The sequence below is a fragment of the Neomonachus schauinslandi genome, chromosome 4 (genome assembly GCF_002201575.2).
Source record: "Neomonachus schauinslandi chromosome 4, ASM220157v2, whole genome shotgun sequence".
Taxonomy (NCBI): Eukaryota; Metazoa; Chordata; class Mammalia; order Carnivora; family Phocidae; genus Neomonachus; species Neomonachus schauinslandi.
In genome coordinates this window covers 179778478-179794803 of record NC_058406.1, presented here as the reverse complement: position 1 = coordinate 179794803, position 16326 = coordinate 179778478, and positions in this window count along the sequence as shown.

The window sequence follows — 16326 nt, the reverse complement described above, 5'->3', positions numbered from 1 at the left end:
TCATGGTGAGTGCTTATTGCTGTGAGGCCCTCCTTCTCGGCTGCGATGTGGTTCTGTTTCCTTCCCATTTCAGATGCCAAGTGTGGCTTCATCAGGCCCTTAGAACAAGAAGAGATGGACCTGTGTGTCTCAAACATTAGCATGCATCAGAATCACCTGGAATCTTGTTAAAGCCCAGACTGAGGGCACCCAACCAGTACTTGCTGATTCAATGGGCCCAGGAAGGGCTCGAGAATCTGCGTATCTAACAAGCTCCGAGGTGATGCTGATACCACTCAGCCATGGACAATACTCTGAGAACACTACAGTAGAGTGAACCACTCCTTGTGTAGCTTAGAAAGCCCAGATTCAGAGACTGGCTATTCCGGAAATGACCCATTCTGGAAACATTTTTTCCGGCCCTGTTACCTTACTGTCCCCCTCAGTGTGCATCAGGAATTGCTCATGTTCATCTCAGTCTTCACGTGCATCTCCCAGGGCACCTGCTCACTATCTAGAGCCCAGTCTCCTCACGTCCTTGTGCTGGATAGCTACAAGTTTAATTGACTAAGCACCAGCCAGATGAAGGAGTAAAGAGAGGGGCTTAAGTAGGATCAGGACACCTTTCTGTTATCATTAAAGAGGAAAATTGGCTTGGAGCAGGGGGATAAAAAAACCTATGGCTGCAATCCTGCCTAATCTCTCCCCTTCATTCAGCTCCAGAGTCTCTCCCCAGGGGACTCTTTCCCTGCCAAGTGCCCATTTCACAACCAGCCCTGCCTAGGATGCTTGTGTGCTGTCTCCCCAGCCTCCTGCCCATAGACCCTCTATCAGAGCAGGGGTTGCCTGTGTTGTAAGGATCAGGTTAATGCCTGTGAGTAACCTGAAGGTAAAGCAAAGTCGTACTGTTGTTCTGTCTTCTGCATTCAACACAATGCAAGAATTTTCGTGTACCAGTCAGTATCCAGCTGGGAACAGAGAATCCATGCTCAACAGAGGGGTCCATGCTCAATCTAATGCAGGGAACTAATTACAGAGGTGTTGGAAAAGCAGAAACCAGGGAAAAGTGAGGCAACCCAGAGATTAAACAAGTACAGAAAGCTGGTACCCACCCTCTGGCTGGAGGACCATGGGTGGCAGTGCTGCTGAAGGCCCATAGTTGGCACTGTGCAAGGGAATTGGGTCATTGGAAGAGGGGCCTCTCAAGAATTCAGCCAGAGCTGAGCATGTGAGGATCCCTGGAGGAGGAGAAACCTCCAGAAGGTATCTGAGTCACCTTGTAGGATCTGGAATGACCAGGAGGGAGCTGATCCTAGAGCTAATGACTAAGGTAAGAGCCAGAATAGGGAAAAAGCCAGAACCACTGATAAGAATTTGCCAGAAGCAGAGTTGGAAAGGCTTCTCCCACTGTCCTAGCCTGGGTTCTTTAGAGGCAGAGCCTGACACAGGAGGATGTGTGCAAGTCATCCACTAAGGGATGCTCTCAGGAGAAATCTATATGGCTGGGGGAGTCTAATAGAGAAAGGCAGAGATTTAAGCAGGGATGATGGGCTCCTGGGTAAGGTCTAACTTCAGCCACATACTGCAGGGAGCTTTGGGGTACAAATTGCATCTCAGTGTTTGTCCTGCCTTGAGGCATGGAGATGGGCTTTTGTACACCCTATGTAAGTCAGGGGTTGAATAAGCATTCCAGAAGGCTGTATAACTCTGAGCCAATTCCAGGTGAGGTAGGAGGTAGTCCCATGGAGAAGATGGTAAGTGTGAGCCTTTAGCAGCAGCACACTCAGAAGCTGGGAGATGGGCACCCCAAACTTAAAAGGTCCCCCAGGGATCTGAATGGGGCACCAAAAATGTCTACGCCATACTTCCTAATGTTCCTATCTCCTAACATGATTTTTATTGGTTGAATTTAACTCATAGAGTTAAACATGGAGGGTTTGTTTGCAGAGAAAGGGTAGGAGGGGGTTGAACCTGAGAACAAACAAGCAAATGACGGGTATTAAGTGCTCAATAATATCTGCTAAGCTGAATTAAACTTGCCCACACCTTCTAGACTTTTTGGTGCTTTGCAAAAATTGAATCTGTCAACAGCAGTTGAAGATTTACCAACATTAAGGAAATAGTTTTCCGTAGAAAATTATCATTTGCCTAAGAGTGCATGACAGATACTGATTTTATGTCAAACATAATACAATTTACTCATGGACCTAAAAGGAGTTGTGGGAAAGTATAGATTCTAACTCCAGTTGGATGGGTTTGACCCACCACTGGCCTCCTTCTGAAGCATTGAACCAAAAATATTTGAGAGCTATTTTTTTTCTTCTAGATATAGAAAAATGCACTTTCAAGAAAAGTCCGAAGTCAGCTGAGGTGTGAGTATTGTGCCGATCTTGTGTTAAAATCCTAGAATTGCGGTGCTGGTTTATAATACAGCTTTACTATCTTGCAAATTTGTTTTATGGGTTCTTTCTAGAATTAACAGTGTGCTCCACCACACTGTATGGTGTGAGATGCTGAGCAAATATTCTATATAGTTACACGAGAACAACTAGCATGCAGGCCATGCAATGAGATCCCCCTCCATGGCCTGCCAGCTAGTTGTTCTCGTGTAACTATATAGAATATTTGCTCAGCATCTCACACCTTTCAGAAAACGTTGGTTAATGGAAGTTATCTGGTGTCCAGAAGACTTTGGAATTCATAAGATGAAAAAAATCAAACTTTTTAAAGAGAATAAAAAGAGAAATGTGTTGTAGCACTTTTAAATGCCAGGCAGAGTGCTAGGTTTCATGCTGCTATCTGCTCATCTTCTTCCCATAACATTTCTACAAGTTTATATATGTGTGATGCAGAGAACAAGACAGACTCAGGAAGATCAGGTGGCTTCCCCAAGGCCACACAGCGAGAGGTGACAAAATCAGGATTTTGAACTTGGATCTCACTGATTCTATAGCCCATGACACCAAAGACATAATAATAGTGACATTGATAATTAACATCTATGATTTGGGACTTTGTACATTCTTCTACCTTTGCTTGAATGCCTACCCTACCCCACTTTCTCCTACACATCTGTTAGACCTCAGATGAGATGTCACGTTTCAGGAAAGATTCCCATATAATGCCCAAGCTTGTGAAAGGTGCTCCTCCTATGTGCTCCTAAAACACATTGTGCTTCTCTCATAAGAATTCTTGTAGCTTATATCACTGTGTTCTCATTGACTTCGTCTCTCTGGGTGCCCTATGTGAAGAGGGGCTTTCTTCATTCTTCATTTCCACACTAGCTCCCCAAGCACCTAGCATAGTTCCTGTCACACAGAAGGTACTCAATATAAGTGGATTAGTGTGTGCCAGGCAGTGTCTATCATTGTCACATTTCTTACTCTAAAAGACCACTGGAGAAAAATATACACACCTAGGCACCTAGGACAGGAGGTTTCTTACCGAATGCTATTTCCTTTCCCATCTCCACCTTCTAGCTACTCTACCCTGACTCTGTAAGGAAATAAACACACACACACACATTACTTTAATTGACTAACTTTATTCTTGTTCTCCTTTCCAAATCTTTTACTTTAATTCCTAAATATTGCAATTTATCGATAAGTTTCATATTTACCAAGTATTGGGAAGAACTCAGCCCTGCAGAGGGTAGGTTCAGTGAAGTAACGTAGTTATTCCATCCCTGCAAAGGGTATGCTATCTGGATGTGGGGTATATATCAGCGCACATTTAAGTGCAGTGAGTAAAACATCCAGTGATTCCTAAATAGATGCCCTCACTTCCACAGGTATTTATTAAATGCCTTTTTTTGTGTTGAGCCCTGTGCTCACTCCTTCCCTACTTGAGGGATTCCAAGCTTCTGCTTAGGGCTCTAATGACTCCTTTTGCCTATAAACCGACACTTGAGCTGACCCACATGCCAGCAGAATGACCAGAGTGAATTATTTAATCCCCAGAGGCCTCTGTCCTCTGAAAAAAGGGAGTTGTTGGGATGTAATGTTAATAGGGTTATTGAAAGGATAGCATGTACAGTACTTAGTACAGTGCCTGGAATAGAGTAAGTTACAGTTCAGAAAGCATTGGCAATAATCATTATTATTACGTTATATTATCTTATTTAATCCTCATAGTTATGGAACGTGTTGAGGCTGAGGTGCTTGTTACTGTATTCCTTAGATTAACATAGAAATTGAGGGAAGGGGTTTTCCAGAAGGAAACAGTTTTAGAAAAACAATTCTGTTTCCTTTGCCTACTCCCAGAGCATGTAAACACAGTTCTTAGTCCTTTTTTGATAGTTTTGCTCATCTAAGTAATAACATAAATATTGTATTTTATTATCACAAAATTCATGTCTTTCCTTTATTGGTTAAAAATCTATAAAGGAGGAAGGGTATGATTAATCATTAGTTCCTCAAACTGTTATCCCATTTTTCTCTATTTCACATATGAGAAAAGTGAGGCTCAAAAAAATAGGGTCACTTCAAGAGAAGTACAGAGCTAGAATTTGAACCTGGTCTCACCCAACTCCATATCCTTTCACTACCTCTGCACCTGTCAGCTAAGGGATCCAGACATGTGAGGACAGGTCATTTGTAAGTCAGCTCCATATTCACAACTCAAATTGAAAAGGAAGCTTTGATTCATTTATTCAAAAGTAATGTCATTAACAAAAAACAGCTTTATTATATGTAAGAAAATCTTAAACTAATAATCAGATTTTCTTTACTTTCTTTTTTTTATTTTTTTATTTTTTTATTTTTTTAATTTTTTTTATTCTTATGTTAATCCCCATACATTACATCATTAGTTTTAGATGAAGGGTTCCATGATTCATTGTTTGTGCATAACACCCAGTGCTCCATGCAGAATGTGCCCTCCTCAATACCTACCACCAGGCTAACCCATCCTCCCACCCCCCTCCCCTCTAGAACCCTCAGTTTGTTTTTCAGAGCCCATCGTCTCTCATGGTTCGTCTACCCCTCCGATTTCCCCCGCTTCATTCTTCCCCTCCCGCTACCTTCTTCTTCTTCTTTTTTTTTTTCCTTAACATATATTGCATTATTTGTTTCAGAGGTACAGATCTGAGATTCAACAGTCTTGCACAATTCACAGCACTTACCAGAGCACATACCCTCCCCAGTGTCTATCACCCAGTCACCCCATCCTTCCCACCCCACCCCCCACTCCAGCAACCCTCAGTTTGTTTCCTGCGATTAAGAATTCCTCATATCAGTGAGGTCATATGATACACGTCTTTCTCTGTTTGACTTATTTCACTCAACATAATACCCTCCAGTTCCATCCACGTCGTTGCAAATGGCAAGATCTCATTCCTTTTGATGGCTACATAATATTCCATTGTATATATATACCACATCTTCTTTATCCATTCATCTGTCGATGGACATCTTGGCTCTTTCCACAGTTTGGCTTTTGTGGACATTGCTGCTATAAACATTGGGGTGCACGTACCCTTTCGGATCCCTACTTTTGTATCTTTGGGGTAAATACCCAGTAGTGCAATTGCTGGATCATATGGTAGCTCTATTTTCAACTTTTTGAGGAACCTCCATACAGTTTTCCAGAGTGGCTGCACCAGCTTGCATTCCCACCAACAGTGTAGGAGGGTTCCCCTTTCTCCGCATCCCCGCCAACATCTGTCGTTTCCTGACTTGTTAATTTTAGCCATTCTGACTGGTGTGAGGTGGTATCTCATTGAGGTTTTGATTTGGATTTCCCTGATGCCAAGCGATATTGAGCACTTTTTCATGTGTCTGTTGGCCATTTGGATGTCTTCTTTGGAAAAATGTCTGTTCATGTCTTCTGCCCATTTCTTGATTGGATTTTTTGTTCTTTGGGTGTTGAGTTTGATGAGTTCTTTATAGATTTTGGATACTAGCCCTTTATCTGATATGTCATTTGCAAATATCTTCTCCCATTCTGTTGGTTGTCTTTTGGTTTTGTTGACTGTTTCCTTTGCTGTGCAAAAGCTTTTTATCTTGATGAAGTCCCAATAGTTCATTTTTGCCCTTGCTTCCCTTGCCTTTGGCGATGTTTCTAGGAAGAAGTTGCTTCGGCTGAGGTTGAAGAGGTTGTTGCCCGTGTTCTCCTTTAGGATTTTGATGGACTCCTGTCTCACATTGAGGTCTTTCAACCATTTTGAGTCTGTTTTTGTGTGTGGTGTAAGGAAATGGTCCAGTTTCATTCTTCTGCATGTGGCTATCCAATTTTCCCAACACCATTTGTTGAAGAGACTGTCTTTATTCCATTGGACATTCTTTCCTGCTTTGTCAAAGATGAGTTGACCATAGAGTTGAGGGTCCATTTCTGGGCTCTCTATTCTGTTCCATTGATCTATGTGTCTGTTTTTGTGCCAGTACCATGCTGTCTTGATGATGACAGCTTTGTAATAGAGCTGGAAGTCCGGAATTGTGATGCCGCCGGCTTTGCTTTTCTTTTTTAACATTCCTCTGGCTATGTGGGGTCTTTTCTGGTTCCATACAAATTTTAGGATTATTTGTTCCATTTCTTTGAAAAAAGTGGATGGTATTTTGATGGGGATTGCATTGAATGTGTAGATTGCTCTAGGTAGCATTGACATCTTCACAATATTTGTTCTTCGAATCCATGAGCATGGAACGTTTTTCCATTTCTTTGTGTCTTCCTCAATTTCTTTCATGAGTATTTTATAGTTTTCTGAGTACAGATCCTTTGTCTCTTTGGTTAGATTTATTCCTAGGTATCTTATGGTTTGGGGTGCAATTGTAAATGGGATCGACTCCTTAATTTCTCTTTCTTCTGTCTTGTTGTTGGTGTATAGAAATGCCACTGACTTCTGTGCATTGATTTTATATCCTGCCACTTTACTGAATTCCTGTATGAGTTCTAACAGTTTTGGGGTGGAGTCTTTTGGGTTTTCCACATAAAGTATCATATCATCTGCAAAGAGTGAGAGTTTGACTTCTTCTTTGCCAATTTGGATGCCTTTGATTTCTTTCTGTTGTCTGATTGCTGTGGCTAGGACTTCCAATACTATGTTGAATAGCAGTGGTGATAGTGGACATCCCTGCCGCATTCCTGACCTTAGGGGGAAAGCTCTCAGTTTTTCCCCATTGAGAATGATATTCGCTGTAGGTTTTTCATAGATGGCTTTTATGATATTGAGGTATGTACCCTCTATTCCTATACTCTGAAGAGTTTTGATCAAGAAAGGATGCTGTACTTTGTCAAATGCTTTTTCTGCATCTATTGAGAGGATCATATGATTCTTGTTCTTTCTTTTGTTAATGTATTGTATCACATTGATTGATTTGCGGATGTTGAACCAACCTTGCAGCCCAGGGATAAATCCCACTTGGTCATGGTGAATAATCCTTTTAATGTACTGTTGGATCCTATTGGCTAGTATTTTGGTGAGAATTTTTGCATCCATGTTCATCAGGGATATTGGTCTGTAATTCTCCTTTTTGATGGGGTCTTTGTCTGGTTTTGGGATCAAGGTAATGCTGGCCTCATAAAATGAGTTGGGAAGTTTTCCTTCCATTTCTATTTTTTGGAACAGTTTCAGAAGAATAGGTATTAATTCTTCTTGAAATGTTTGGTAGAATTCCCCTGGGAAGCCATCTGGCCCTGGGCTTTTGTTTTTTGGGAGATTTTTGATGACTGCTTCAATTTCCTTAGTGGTTATAGGTCTGTTCAGGTTTTCTATTTCATCCTGGTTCAGTTTTGGTAGTTGCTACATCTCTAGGAATGCATCCATTTCTTCCAGGTTATCTAATTTGCTGGCATAGAGTTGCTCATAATATGTTCTTATAATTGTTTGTATTTCTTTGGTGTTGGTTGTGATCTCTCCTCTTTCATTCATGATTTTGTTGATTAGGGTCATTTCTCTTCTCTTTTTGATAAGTCTGGCCAGGGGTTTATCAATCTTATTAATTCTTTCAAAGAACCAGCTCCTAGTTTCGTTGATCTGTTCTACTGTTCTTTTGGTTTCTATTTCATTGATTTCTGCTCTGATCTTTATTATTTCTCTTCTCCTGCTGGGTTTAGGCTTTATTTGCTGTTCTTTCTCCAGCTCCTTTAGGTGTAGGGTTAGGTTGTGTACTTGAGACCTTTGTTGCTTCTTGAGAAAGGCTTGTATTGCTATATACTTTCCTCTTAGGACTGCCTTTGCTGCATCCCAAAGATTTTGAATAGTTGTGTTTTCATTTTCATTGGTTTCCATGTATTTTTTTAATTCTTCTTTAATTTCCTGGTTGACCCATTCATTCTTCAGTAGGATGCTCTTTAGCCTCCATGTATTTGAGTTCTTTCCATCTTTCCTCTTGTGATTGAGCTCTAGTTTCAAAGCATTGTGGTCTGAAAATAGGCAGGGAATGATCCCAATCTTTTGGTACCGGTTGAGACCTGATTTATGACCTAGGATGGGATCGATTCTGGAGAATGTTCCATGGGCACTAGAGAAGAATGTGTATTCCGTTGCTTTGGGGTGGAATGTTCTGAATATGTCTGTAAAGTCCATTTGGTCCAGTGTGTCATTTAAAGTCTTTATTTCCTTGTTGATCTTTTGCTTAGACGATCTGTCCATTTCAGTGAGGGGGGTGTTAAAGTCCCCCACTATTATTGTATTGTTGTCAATGTGTTTCTTTGCTTTTGTTATTAATTGCCTTATATAATTGGCTGCTCCCATGTTAGGGGCATAGATATTTACAATTGTTAGATCTTCTTGTTGGATAGATCCTTTAAGTATGATATAGTGTCCTTCCTCATCTCTTATTACAGTCTTTGGTTTAAAATCTAATTTGTCTGATATAAGGATTGCCACCCCAGCTTTCTTTTGGTGTCCATTAGCATGGTAAATGGTTTTCCACCCCCTCACTTTCAATCTGGGGGTGTCTTTGGTTCTAAAATGAGTCTCTTGCAGACAGCATATCGATGGGTCTTGTTTTTTAATCCAGTCTGATAGCCTGTGTCTTTTGATTGGGGCATTGAGCCCATTTACATTCAGGGTAACTACTGAAAGATAGGAATTTAGTGCCATTGTATTGCCTGTAAGGTGACTGTTACCGTATATTGTCTGTGTTCCTTTCTGGTCTATATTGCTTTTAGGCTCTCTCTTTGCTTAGAGGACCCCTTTCAAGATTTCCTGTAGGGCTGGTTTTGTGTTTGCAAATTCCTTTAGTTTTTGTTTGTCCTGGAAGCTTTTTATCTCTCCTTCAATTTTCAATGACAGCCTAGCTGGATAGAGTATTCTTGGCTGCATATTTTTCTCGTTTAGTGGTCTGAATATATCCTGCCAGTCGTTTCTGGCCTGCCAGGTCTCTGTGGATAGGTCTGTTGCCAATCTAATGTTTCTACCCTTGTAGGTTACATATCTCTTCTCCCGAGCTGCTTTCAGGATTTTCTCTTTGTCTATGAGACTCGTAAATTTTACTATTAGATGTCGGGGTGTTGACCTATTTTTATTGATTTTGAGAGGGGTTCTCTGTGCTTCCTGGATTTTCATGCCTGTTTCCTTTCCCAAATTAGGGAAGTTCTCTGCTATAATTTGCTCCATTATACCTTCTGCCCCTCTCTCTCTTTCTTCTTCTTCTGGGATCCCAATTATTCTAATGTTGTTTCATCTTATGGTATCGCTTATCTCTCGAATTCTGCCCTCGTGATCCAGTAGTTTTTATCTCTCTTTTTCTCAGCTTCTTTATTTTCGATCATTTCATCTTCTATATTACTGATTCTCTCTTCTGCCTCATTTATTCTAGCAGTTAGCACCCCCATTTTTGATTGCACCTCATTAATAGCCTTTTTGATTTCTACTTGGTTGGATTTTAGTTCTTTTACTTCTCCAGAAAGGGTTTCTCTAATAACTTCCATATTTTTTTCAAGCCCAGCTAGTATCTTTAAAGTGATGATTCTGAACTCTAGATCTGACATTGTACTAATGTCCGTATTGAGTAGGTCCCTGGCAGTCGGTACTACCTCTTGTTCTTTTTGTTGAGGTGATTTTTTCCGTCTTGTCATTTTGTGCAGAGGAGAATAGATTAATGAGAGAACAAAATGCTAGCAGAGTAACAACATCCCCAGAAAATATACTCTAAACAAATCAGAAAAGACTTGAAGCAGTGGGAAAAGAAAGGGAAAGAGAGAAAAAAGAAAAAGATAAAGATAAAAACCAAAACAAACAAAACAAAACAACAACAACAACAAAAAAAAAACCAGAATGTGATCAAATATGATCAGGCTGGTATCTAGATCAGTGCCACACACTAGATTTGGGGTGTATTTTGGCCTTTTAGAAGAAAGTGCCTCCCAAAATTTTAAAGAAAGAAAAACTTATATATGTACAAAAATAAGGGTTGATATGATGAAGGGATGGAATATGACTGTAAAGATGGAAATTATAAAAAATTTTATAAAAGGAATTGATAAGAAGTTGTTTGAAAAAAGAAAGAAGAGGATTTAAAAAAAGAAAAAAAAGGGAGAGGATGTGATCAGGCAGGGGAATAGAAAACACCATATACTAGAGATTTTGGGTATATTTTAATCTGTTAGAAGAAACTATCTCAAAATTTTAAAGAGAGAACAACTTATATATATAAGCCAAAAATACGGGTAACTACTATGAAGGGATAGAATATGACTCTAAAAATGAAAAATAAAAATGTTTTTTTTAAAAAAGGGGATTGATAAGATGTTGGTTGAAAAAGGGAAAAAGAAAAATTCAAAAAGAAAAAAAAAGAAAAAAAGACAGTTAAAAAAAAATTAACTTTGAAAGACTAAAGAATCATGGTAAAAAAGCCATGAATTCTATGTGCAGTATTCCCCTAGCGCTGGAGTTCTGCCGTTCTCATTGATGGGTAAACTTGGCCTTGGCTGGCTGTTCTCGCTGATCTTCTGGGGAGGGGCCTGTTGCCGTGGTTTCCAAATGTCTCTGCCAGAGGCGGAACTGCCCCGCCCTTGCCCCCTCCCGGCTAAGTAATCTGCTCGGGTTTGCTCTCCGGGGCTTTTGTTCCCTGCGAGCTTTCCGTACAGCTTTGGAGGCGGAGAGTGAAAATGGCGGCCTCCCAATCTCTGCCCCGGAGGAGCCGAGAACTCGGGCCCCGCTTCTCAGTGAGACCCCAGAGAAAAGCCGTCAGTCACTCCCGGCTCCCCGGTCTCCCGCCGCACTCCGTGCTCACCCGGCCTGTGACCGCGCGTTTCTATCTCTGGCACCCGACCCCGGGTGGAGTCTCCAAACCCAGCAGATCCCTGCGGCGCACTCCCGCGTGGCTCCTCCCGGGGGAGGAAGGTGAGTCTCCCCGGATCTGCCGCTTGTTGGGTCCCTGCTGGAGGAGCAGTGGCCCGACTGTGCCGCGGATCACGGTTTATGGCAACCCTGAGCTGAGAGCCCGCGCCTGGGCTCCGCCTCTGCAGCCGGCTTCCCTGCTCCGATACCTGGGAGCTCTGCCACACTCAGGTACCCCCGGTCTTTCTGTGACCCGTGGGTCCTGAGACCACACTGTCCTGGAGGGTTCCACCCCCCACTTAGCCACCGGAGCGACGTCCCTCAGGGGAGCCGACTTCTAAAAGTTCTGATTTTGTGCTCCGTGGTTCTATCACTTGCCAGAAGCGGCCGGCGGAGGCCCCTCCCCCGCCGTCTATCCTCCCGAATATCGCCTCGGATTCACTTCTCCGCACGTCCTACCTTCCAGAAAGTGGTCGCTTTTCTGATGAGAGAGTTGTTGCTCTTCTTTTCTTCGATCTCCTCTTGAGTTTGTAGGTGTTCAGAATGGTTTGATCCCTATCCAGCTGAATTCCTGAGACCAGACGAAATCCAGGTCTCCTACTCCTCTGCCATCTTGCTCCGCCCCCCCATAATCAGATTTTCTTAATGCAATAAGTTAGAGCACACACAGGGGATTTCAAGTTCCTGGTCTGACACAAAAGTTGTCACTCTCATCCTCACAACATGGTAAAAGCCAAACAAAGTGAAAATCAACACCTCTTCTTAGATTCATCAGAGAATTGAGGTCCCAGGGCAATCTGCTGCCACCAAACTTAGAGAAATCAAAAGATGGATACAGAGAATCACAGTTTACTGGGAGCAGAAGTCCACAGCAGGAACCAGTATCATTGGGGATACCTTAAACTGTGTTTGATGATTTGCTGGAGGCTCAGTATGGATAGCTTGACAGAAAATCAAGGGTTGGGGCACTCTTAGCAGGGACCCACACTTTAATAGGCTTTACTTCCAAGGATCTCATTAGGTTCTCAGGGCAAATTTTGGAGAAAAATCCCTCACTGTTCCCAGCAGAGAGAAAGGAAAAGTAAAGATTTTGAAATATTCCCAGAGCTTTCTGTTACCCTTAATAAAGTTCTCCTTAAGGGAAACTCTTTTTTTCAGAGTTTAACTCAGTAGAATTATACTAAAATCTAACTGAACTATTTAACATAGTACTGGAATTTCTAGCCTGAGCAATTAGACAAGAAAAAGAAATGAAAGTCATCCCTACTGGAAAGGAAGAAGTAAAATTATCTCTCTCATATATAATATGATCTTATATGTAGAAATCCCTAAATATTTCACCAAAATCCTACTAGAACTAATAAATAAATTCAGCAATGTAGCAAGATACAAAGTTAAGACACGCAAATCAGTTACATTTCTATACCATAACAATGAACAACCAGAAAAGGAAATTACAAAAACAATTCCAATTATAATAGCACGAAAAAGACTAAAACACTTAGAAATTAACTTAACCAAGGAGGCAAAAGAATGATACGATGAAAATTATAAAAAACATTGCTGAAAGAAATTAAAGAAGACATAAACAAATGGAATCACATCTTATGTTCATGGACTGGAAAATTTAATAATGTTAACATGTGTATTACTACCCAAGAGATCTACAGATTCAATGTAACCCCTATCAAAATGCAATTACTTTTTTTTTATTATTCTTATGTTAATCCCCATACATTACATCATTAGTTTTAGATGAAGTGTTCCATGATTCATTGTTTGTGCGTAACACCCAGTGCTCCATGCAGAACGTGCCCTCCTCAATATCCACCACCAGGCTAACCCATCCTCCCACCCCCCTCCCCTCTAGAACCCTCAGTTTGTTTTTCAGAGTCCATCGTCTCTCATGGTTCGTCTACCCCTCCGATTTCCCCCGCTTCATTCTTCCCCTCCCGCTACCTTCTTCTTCTTTTTTTTTTCCTTAACATATATTGCATTATTTGTTTCAGAGGTACAGATCTGAGATTCAACAGTCTAAAATGCAATTACTTTTTAATGGAAACAGAAAAGCCCATACTAAAATTCATATGGAATCTCAAGGGGCCACAAATAGCCAAAGCAATGTTGAAAAAGAAAAAATCTGTAGGACTTACACTTTTTTTATTTCAAAACTTACTGCAAGGCTACAGTAATCAAAAAAGTGTGATACTGGCATAAAAGCAGACACATAGACCAATAGGAAATAATAAAGATCACAGAAATAAACCATCACATGTATGGTGAAATGAATTTTGATAAGGGTGCCAAGATCATTCAATGGTGAAAGGAAAGTCTTTTCAGGGATGGTGTTGGGAAACCTGCATATGCACATACCAAAGAACGAAGTTAGATGCTTACCTAAAACTATATACAAAAATTAACTCAAAATAAATCAAGACCTAAATACAAGACCTAAAACTATAAAATTATTATCAAACTTTAAGAAAACATGGGGAAACTGCTTCACTATATTGGATTTGACAATGATTTCCTAGATATGACACCAAAGTCACAGGAAACAGAAGGGAAAAAAAAGACAAATTGGACTTCATGAAAAATTTTTAAAATTATGCATAAAAAGATAATATCAACAGAATAAAAAGGCAACCCACAGAATGGAAAATATATTTGCAAATCATGCATTTGATAAGGGATTAATATCCCGAATATATAAAGAACACCTAAAACTCAACAACAACAACAAATGAATAACCTGATTTGAAAATGAGCAAAGGATTTGAATAGACCCTTCTCCAAAGAAGATACACAAGTGGGCTATAAGTACATGAAAAGAGGCTCAAAATTATTAATCATTAAGAAAATGCAATTTAGAACTATAATGAGATACCACTTCACACCCCATTTGGATTGGTGCTATCAAAATAACAGAAAATAACAAGTGTTGGTGAAGATATGGAGAAATTGGAAGATTTCTGCACTGGTGGTAGGAATAAAAAATGGTGCAGTTGCTGTGGAAAACAGTATGGAAGTTTCCTTAAAAAAATTAAAAGTAGAATTACATATGATCCAGCAATTTCACCTCTGGGTGTACATATAGAGGAATTAAAAGCAAGGAATCAATCCTATATTTGCACACTCATGTTCATAGCAGCATTATTTATAGTAGACAAAAGGTGGAAGCAACCTAAGTGTCCACTTATATATGAATGAATAAGCAGAATGTGGTATATGCCAACAGTGGAATATTATTCATTCTTAAAAAGGAAAGAAACTCTGACAGATGCTACAACATGGATGAGCCATGAGGATATTATATTAAGTGAAATATGCCAATCGCAAAAAGACAAATACTATATGATTCCACTTATATGAAGTATTTAGAGTAATTAAAATCATAGAGATGGAAAGCAGAATGGTGGTTGTCAGAGGAAGGGGGAATTATTGTTTAATTCGTATAGATTGGTACAGAATTGGTATAGAATTAATTGGTATAGAATTCAGTTTTACAAAATGAAAAGAGTTCTGGGGATGGATGGTGGTAATGGTTGCACAACATTAAGAGTCTACTTAAAAATGGTTAAGAAGGTAGATTTTCTGTTATGTATATTTTACCATAATAAAAAATGGGGGGGGAGCCAGAGGGAAATAAGTCCGCCTTACCTACAGAGGAACAAGATAAAAATTTCATCCATCTTTTCTTCAGAAGCCATGTAAGCAAGAGGAGAGTGAAGCTAAATTTTTAAGTGTTGAAAGAAAAAAAAAAACAAAAACCTTTAGAATTCGGTGTAAAACAAAATCACCCTTCAAATTAAAGGAAAAATAAAGACTTTCTCAGACAAAAATCAAGGTGATTTGTGGGCAGTAGGTCTGTCTTGCAAAAAATCTTGAAAGAAGTTCTTCAAAGAGAGGGAAAATGATGTAGCTCAGAAGCTAGAATCTACATAAAGAGAAGAACATGAGAGAAATAAATGGAGGTGTATTGGTTTTTAGGACTACTACAACAAAGTACACAGACTGGGCGACTTAACAGAAATTTATTTTCTTGTAGTTCCAGAGGCTAGACATCTGACCTCAAGGTGTCGTCAAGATTATTTCTGCAGAGACCTCTCTCCTTAGCTTGTAGATGGCTGTCTTCTTGTGTCTTCACATCTTACCTCTGCAGGAGAGTATGTGTGTGTGTGTGTGTGTCCTAATTTCCTCTTCTTACAAGGACACCAGTCTTATTGGATTAAGGTTGACCCACATTTTAACACAATTACCTCTTTCCTCAAATATAATCACATTCTAAGTTACTGTGGGTTAGGACTTTAACATGTGAATTTTGAAGAGACACAGTTCAGTTCATAAAAGAAAGTAAAATAAAATCTTTTATTTTTCTTCTTCTTCTTCTTCTTTTTTTTTTTAATGAGAGAGAGCAAGAGAGGGAAGAGGGTCAGAGGGAGAAGCAGACCCCCCGCCGAGCAGGGAGCCCGATGCGGGACTCGATCCAGGGACTCCAGGATCATGACCCGAGCCGAAGGCAGTCGCTTAACCAACTGAGCCACCCAGGCACCCTCTTCTTCTTTATTGACGTACATAACAGTTTGTTCAAAATGATAATAGTGGCAATGTGTTGGGTGATTATAGCTTCTATATAAGTAAATTAAGAACAACAATGTAATAAGGAAAAGGAGTGAGAGGTTGGGAATACTCTGAGTATCCGTACTACCTGTGAAGTGGAATAGTGTAATTTGAAGGTTGACTTAAATAGTTGTAAATGTGTACTACAAACTCTGGTACAACTACTAAGCAAAAATTTTGAAGTAAAATTGATATGCTAAGAAGGGATGGGGGGTGAAATTATATAAAATGCTCAGTTAAAATCAGGGAGGGAAGAATAAAAGAGGAAAGGGGCAATAAACTTGTTGAAAAGGGCAATAAATATAACACAGTCACAAATATGATAGATATTAATCCAGCTATGTCAATAATCACTTTAAATGGTAATGATCTAAATATACCAACTAAAAGACAAACTGGTCAAGTAGATAAAACACAAGACTCAACTAATACTGTGTATGATAAGATAGTAAGTTATAGATATTTTATAATATGTTAGTAGATATTATATTAAATATAAGTTA